This window comes from Vanellus vanellus (assembly GCF_965231255.1).
Source record: "Vanellus vanellus genome assembly, chromosome: 7".
Taxonomy (NCBI): Eukaryota; Metazoa; Chordata; class Aves; order Charadriiformes; family Charadriidae; genus Vanellus; species Vanellus vanellus.
This window is the reverse complement of record NC_138912.1, coordinates 3,366,011-3,372,588: the sequence shown is the minus strand read 5'-3', so window position 1 is coordinate 3,372,588 and position 6,578 is coordinate 3,366,011. Positions and strand designations below refer to the sequence as shown.

The 6,578-nt window shown below is 41.7% G+C and overlaps 1 long non-coding RNA gene across 1 annotated transcript in view; it reads left to right on the top strand.

Moving 5' to 3' along the window:
• Window positions 1-1,688: 1,688 nt before the first annotated feature.
• The window catches only part of LOC309674458, a 60,532-nt gene continuing 55,642 nt past the window's right edge, over window positions 1,689-6,578 (top strand). Inside the window, exon 1 of the long non-coding RNA XR_014269390.1 lies at window positions 1,689-1,712. This is a non-coding gene — a long non-coding RNA (uncharacterized lncRNA). The remainder of the gene's footprint in view (window positions 1,713-6,578) is intronic.

The following is a 6,578-nucleotide window of genomic DNA, read 5'->3' as shown; positions in this document are numbered from 1 at the left end:
TCCCTCTTGTTCTGTCAAGTCATGGACCGAATTGCAATCTGCAGCCCAATCTTGAGCAGCCAATTAAAAAAATTCCTAATTCTGATTGGCAGTGAAACATCGCTTTGATTGATGACATCATTAGGGGAAATAGGACTGGATGTGGGCTGTTGAATATTTTCTTGCAGGCAGAAGCCCTTTTACGGTGGCTGTTACGTAGAGTGCTTGTTATACAGTGTTTTGACAATTAAGGTTTTGAGATTTTTGAGACGATCCCGTCTTATTTACATTTCCTAGTAGTAAACATTATCTTTGTGCAGCCACCGCTTCTATTCTTGTCATAGTTTGTTATAAAGTCCCTCTGATGTGGTGGAATGGCATCTCGGGTGGCCTTTCCCTTCCATAATCATGCCGGTCGCGTATGCCTGAGAACTCCCGTCAGGTACCTTTGTGTCGTGTAAAAAAAATAATGCTCTCACCCGGACAAAATCAGTTATGTGGGAGTTTAGATCTGAACTCCATTACGTAGGAGAAGAGCAAATTCAGGGAGTGCTTATCTGGCGGAGGTGGAGGGGACCGGACCGTAAATAAGAGGGCTCATAACACACACCGATAACCTACTGCGGTTTTGGGTTTGATCTTCATTACGCGGGCTGGTGTAGAAATAAATATTTTAAATTGAAAATAACGGAGATCTTAAGGGTAACAATTACGCGACGCCTAGAAAGAATAGAAAATTCCGCAGTCAGGCTGTGCGTGGCATAGAATAACCTTGAGAATGGCACAGAAAGGGGAATTTCAAATTTTATCAAACCATATAAAGAATCATTTATTTTCTGAGTAATTCTGCTGTGTTTTTTTTTTTCCCAACGATTTATTCTTCATTGAAGGTCAGCAAAGGTGCAGACGCTATTAGAGCAATCAGGCAACAGGTTTTAGCAGAGAGTCGGAGGAGGAGGATGGACAAGCCGAAAAGTCGATTATGGGATCGGAACTTCTCGTAGCTGTAGAAATGGGTTTGAGTTGTTACAACGATACTTTCGTGTGCCAAAAGCAAAGATTAAACTTTTTCTGGTCGCTTTTTACTTTCTCCGTGCTTTGAGAGAGATATGATTGGCACTGCAGTTCTGTTTTTATGGAAGTTATTGCATTTTATTTTGTTTTGGTTTTTTAAGCATCGCAGTATCTGAAAACACCACTCAATGAAATTAAAAGTTGGGGTTTAACTGTGATGGTTGGTATAATGATTTTTAAGAGATTTCTTCCCTGAGCAGAGTATCGACTTCCCAAATGCAAATCCTGACGTTGTGGGATATTTTTAGCAGTAGTGTTTATTACATTCCAAAGCCTTTAATGCCTGAGCAATTTTATGTGAATATGTTGCAAAATCTTCAGTGAAGATGGTGATAAAGCCATGAAATTGGAAGTAGAAACTTTTCAAGATGTCTTCTCTTTTGTTTTTTTTTTTGGTTTTTTTTTGTTTTTTTTTTTTTTTGACAGAATTTTGCATGTGAATGAATTGAAATGATAAAATGATGTCCACTGCTCTCCAGCGATATTACATTTGGACAGCGAGTGTTAAGTTGCCCTACCTTGAATAACTGATTTGTTTGCATTTTTGTTTTTGATAGGGGAGTTTCGTTGCCTGCATGACTGCCATTTTAAGGCAAATGGAAGATTATCACTACGCTCATTTAATCAAGACTTTTGGAAAGATGAGATCAGACGTTGTGGTAAGTTTAACGTGTTCGATCCGTCCATAAGATAGTTCGGCTGGCGCTTGGTTTTTTCCTGTTACTGTTTGATAAACACACTGGTGAAATGTAAACAAATGTGTTTGACCTTACAGACGGAACACAAAAATAATTAATAAAGCGCTTCCAGATTTACTATCAAAGTAATCAATAAAGCACTATGACTGACCCATTTTCCGAGTTTGCAAAGGACAAAATTGACGTTCCCGCCACACCCAGGAATAGAGCTCAGCTCGTCTCTGGGGCCGGTTGATATTTTAGAAAGCAAGCGCCGAGGCAGTGGATGTTAAGGCAATTAAAAGAGAGCATTAGGAAATAGTAGTGCTGAGCCATTACTAAAAATCTGTTTTGTTTAAGGAGAAAGGGGGGAGGGGGAAAGCTTTCTTGAGGAAAGAAAATTTCAGCGTTAAATCTTCCAGATGTCCCAGTTTCATTGGTTTAAATAGCTTTTATTTACAGCTCCGCTCACTTTAAGTTTTATACAAAACATTTTAACCTTAAAGATGTCCTTAGTTGTTAAATAAGCAATAATAATTGAAATTTGTCTTCTCAGAGTCGTTCGGTACCCTAACCACGCCAACAACGCGACTTAATTAGAGCGTAATAGAAGAGGGTTTATAGCTGAGGAGATCTCTCTCTAATGACCTGAAACTGTCCTTGCCATATGGCGAGTGCGTGCCGCAAGGCAGCGACCAAACTCCTTGGCTGAGATCCGTCAATTAGCGGCTGACCTGACGCCCCACCAGCCGTACGGTGTTACCCACCCCGCCGCCGGGCATTCTGTCAGCCGCTCGCGGCGCGTCTCACCTGTGTTTTAATCTTCAGGGCGACCTTCGTTGAGGTTCCCTTCCTTCTTCCAAACCCAGCCTGACAAAACGCAGGGTCTTTGCCTAATTCCTTTATGTTTGGACTTTCCAGTTTTCCTTTATGTCTGCAATTTTTGTTCTTCTGCTTATATTCTGTAAGATTTGAGCTCTTTGCCCGCTGGCGGTTTGCAGATCAGGTGCCTCTGTTGCTCGGTTCGTACCTGATTTTGGCATCACTGAAGGACGGAGCTTCAGGAGGGTGAAGGCAAAGTCCACCTGCAAAGAACTGCACAAGGGCATCGCTGTACTGAAAGCGCCGCTTCCCAGTTAGCCTGCTTCGGGCTCTCGGGGCGCTTCCACTCGCTTTTCCACTAATAATGAAACATCCCCAGTCTAAATGAGTGAAAATAATGGCTTTAGCATACAGAAAAAACCTGAGGAGGATTAAGGTTAATCAAGCCAAATATTTCTGTACTTTTAAAGTGGTTCAAACCGTTCGGCTCTGGAAAAGGCAAAGTGATGACAGGGTTTTGCGTGGGAGAAGGTAAAAGCAGTTTGCTCTTAAAACACGTCATGAAAAAATGCAGAGGGCAAAATACTGGTTGGGAAATCTGTGATTATTCTAATGGCAATAGAATTTTAAAGTCTCGCTTTCTTGGTCTAAATTGTCTGAAGGGTGGTTCTGTGGGTCAGACCTTTCTTGGTGAAAACAAGGGAGCAATTATGTATCTGAAATTTGGCAAGTGGTGTGGTTAGAATTGCTTGGTTTAGCAGTTTGATTTATGCGCACGCAGCGCACGGGGACACACGAAGAATCACTTCTTTTGTCTTCACTCTCTGTGTGTTTGTCCCTTTCTGCACGTTCTTGGGTTGTGGAGCTGAAATTGTTTTGTACTGTTAAAATCAGATTTCCCATCAGCATGAGCACTACCTGACTACTTGTTTTCCACTGTTCTGCCACTTGACTACCATCGGTATGAGCAGATGTGCTAATCCCAACTCGGTCAGTTGCTGTAATGCTTTTTGTATCTTTGATTAAAATGTACCTTTTAAATACTTCAATATAGAATCATAGAATGGTTAGAGTTGGACGGGACCTCGAAGAGGTCGTTGTTGATTAAATGATAATGTATGTTAATGGGAACTAAAGTGCACGGTGAGCTGGTGAAACATTAAATGGGTAACGAGGTAATGGTAGAAAATGCTACCTTAAACTGACTTTAACTTATAAATAGTGTAAATGAAGGGGTGGAGTGTGGAGGTATAATGGCAGAATATCGTTAATCCTGTGATAAAAGGAAACTACAGCGAATAAACTAGTTTTTCTTTCTTTTTTATTTTTAACCTAAATAAAACTGGTTGAGTCATCATTTAGGACAAAAGGACGAGGATACAATCCCCTTTCTCTGCTTAAGGGAAAAGCTTGCATCACCTTTCCAGTGAGAACCAAAGCCAGGAGTTACTGTTCTCCTAAGTATTTCTTCACAGATGAGAGTTCGTTGTTAAGTTGACACCCACCTCTTGTTCCGTGTTTTATGTTTCGCCGTGAGAATTGATGCCCCACGAAGCTCTCCCAGGAGCATCGCCTCCTTAACCAGTATCCGTGCTGCGGTTCAAGTTTGCCCGTGATCCTCCCTTAGAGCTTTTGTTTTCTCCTGTCTTCAGTGGTGGGATGCTACTGGACTGTACTGGGTGTGTACAGTCCTTGGTACTGTATGGTTTGGGTGAAAAAAACACCCTTTCCACCCTTCTTCGTTTAACTTTTCATGGTCTTCTTTTTCCTTTTCCCTTTTCCCTTTTCCTTTTTCCTTTTTCCTTTTTCCTTTTTCCTTTTTCCTTTTTCCTTTTTCCTTTTTCCTTTTTCCTTTTTCCTTTTTCCTTTTTCCTTTTTCCTTTTTCCTTTTTCCTTTTCCTTTTCCTTTTCCTTTTCCTTTTCCTTTTTCCTTTTCCTTTTCCTTTTTTCCTTTTCCTTTTCCTTTTTTCCTTTTCCTTTTCCTTTTTTCCTTTTCCTTTTCCTTTTTTCCTTTTCCTTTTCCTTTTTTCCTTTTCCTTTTCCTTTTTTCCTTTTCCTTTTCCTTTTTTCCTTTTCCTTTTCCTTTTTTCCTTTTCCTTTTCCTTTTCCTTTTTTCCTTTTCCTTTTCCTTTTCCTTTGTCTGACAATTTTTTGAGCCAGTGCCATTTGACTCACCTGTCAGAGCTTAGATCCACGAGTGTTTTCATTCAGACCCGATTTCCCCGCGCGGGGAGGTGGTACTACATCTCCTGTTACAGGGGTTTCAGTTTAACCGCAAAGGCATAAAGGAGCAGCGGTTTCGAACTGAAACTGGATTAATTCAAACACAAATGAAGAGGATTTTCTTGGAAAAAAAAAAAAAAACCCAAGAAAAAGGGAGAACTTAAGTGAAGCTCTGGTTGCTCCTTCACCGTTGGAGACACTTAACTCTCTCTTCAGCGCGTGCTTTTGCTCAGCCAGGAGTTATAAGCCACCACGGTGCTGGAACTGCTGGAGGGAACTTTATGGCCTGTGTTATGTAGGTGTCAGTTTTAGATTATTATAATGGTCTTATTTGGCCTCCAAAATATTAGAAAATATGCGGTGGAATGCAATAAAACCAGCCTTGTGTCTCTCTGCAGAATACGTTGTTTAGGTCCATTAGTGTATTTGTGTTCAAAGAGGAATTTCTTACCGTCAAGCCCACCAACACCCTGAGGTGAAACATCATCTGCATCGGTGGGGTTATTTCTGGGACTAACCGATCTCTGTCCCCTTTGTACTTGGTAAAACTGATATTCAGTTGAGCCGCATCCGGTATTAGTTGACAAAAGAATATACGCTGATGTTTTGCCGTGTGGAGTGTCACAGAAATATTCCTCCCGAACGGCCTTCAAGACAACGTCCTGGAGTCAGTGAAGTATGGAGAAAGATAAGCTCTGTAGGGGGTTTTAGATCACTATTTTCTGCACCTCCATTTTCTTCTCCCCCCTTAATATTTTGCGCTTCTAGACTTTGGGGTTTCATGTGAGTATATGCATTGGTGAGTGTGGGACATCCTTTCATGGCAAGAGTTGGCTAACGGTAGACGGAGCGGGTGATTGTGTGGCTGAAGCAGACTCTTCTTTGCGGGACACGACGTGAGTCACGGGGGATGCCCCGTGGTGGGGGGACCCCCGTGGAGACAGCCTACCCAGAGCCATCCATGGTGGTGGAGAGGGGCCTTTCCAGAGACCGCCTGGTAGCAGAGCTCAGCAGAGGTTAAGCTGTTGTCCTGAAAAGCTGTAGCTGACTGTAGTTGATGTCTGACTGCTGCACCTCAGGACTCAGCAAAGCTGAAATTTTCATCAACTTGACCTCAAGTTTTTTCATAGCAAGTTACTACATGTTTTAGCGAGTTTTGTTTATTAAGCTTGAGAAATTATTGAAGAACCTCTTTGAAATCCAGGTCATGAAACAGGCATACAGATGTATCGGGGTGTGATATTCGGCAGTCCAGAGGACCTGGAATCGTCTAAGCCTCCTCCGTCGCCATCTACCCAGTCACAGGGCTGAGCTGACTCTGTTTCTTTCTGTAGTTGGATGGGAATTGTGAAGGGGTCCCAACTATTGTGAATTTTGCTTCCTTGGGATATTATTTGTATTTGTAGTTGGAGAGAGATCAGGAGTTGCAGCCCTTGCTCCTTTAGTACAGGTTTTTATCATTTTTTAATGTTCAGAACAATTTCTTCTGCTTCTAGGGATACTGAAAATAAGCAGGCTGTACAGCAGCACGGCATGATCTGATAGCTCCTCTTCCACTCCCACCCTCCCTCCCACCCTCCCCCCAAAAAAGGCTGGGTTTTGCTCGTAATATGAGGGTTCATTCCTATAGAATCATAGAATTAAGTTTTTTAATTTGGAAAATTTAAGTTGGAAAAGACCTTTCAGATCCTCGAGTCCAACTGTAAACCATTTGCTTTTCTATAAGAAAGATAAAAGGGAAAAGAGAGCAATATTAAAAATACATAAAAAACAGGTAAGCCTCAGGACCTTTTTATTTGATCA